The 212-nt window shown below is 25.5% G+C and overlaps 1 protein-coding gene across 1 annotated transcript in view; it reads right to left on the reverse strand.

Moving 5' to 3' along the window:
* The window catches only part of LOC113230106 (lipase member H-like), an 11106-nt gene that overhangs the window by 7389 nt on the left and 3505 nt on the right, over nucleotides 1–212 (reverse strand). The gene's annotated exons all lie outside the window — the stretch shown is intronic.

Raw genomic sequence — 212 nt, forward strand, 5'->3', positions numbered from 1 at the left:
GGCCCCCCAACCGGCCAGGATTGGTTTTAATTGCAAATTTAATTGCAATTAAAATCAATTCAATTGAAATCAATTGCAATTAAAGTCAATTGCAATTAAAATCAATTGCAATTAAAATCAATTGCAATTAAAACCAATTGCAATTAAAATCAATTGCAATTAAAATCAATTGCAATTAAAATCAATTGCAATTAAAATCAATTGCAATTAAA

The sequence above is a fragment of the Hyposmocoma kahamanoa genome, unplaced genomic scaffold, assembly GCF_003589595.1.
Source record: "Hyposmocoma kahamanoa isolate Upper Pololo Valley unplaced genomic scaffold, ASM358959v1 63, whole genome shotgun sequence".
NCBI classification, from domain to species: Eukaryota; Metazoa; Arthropoda; class Insecta; order Lepidoptera; family Cosmopterigidae; genus Hyposmocoma; species Hyposmocoma kahamanoa.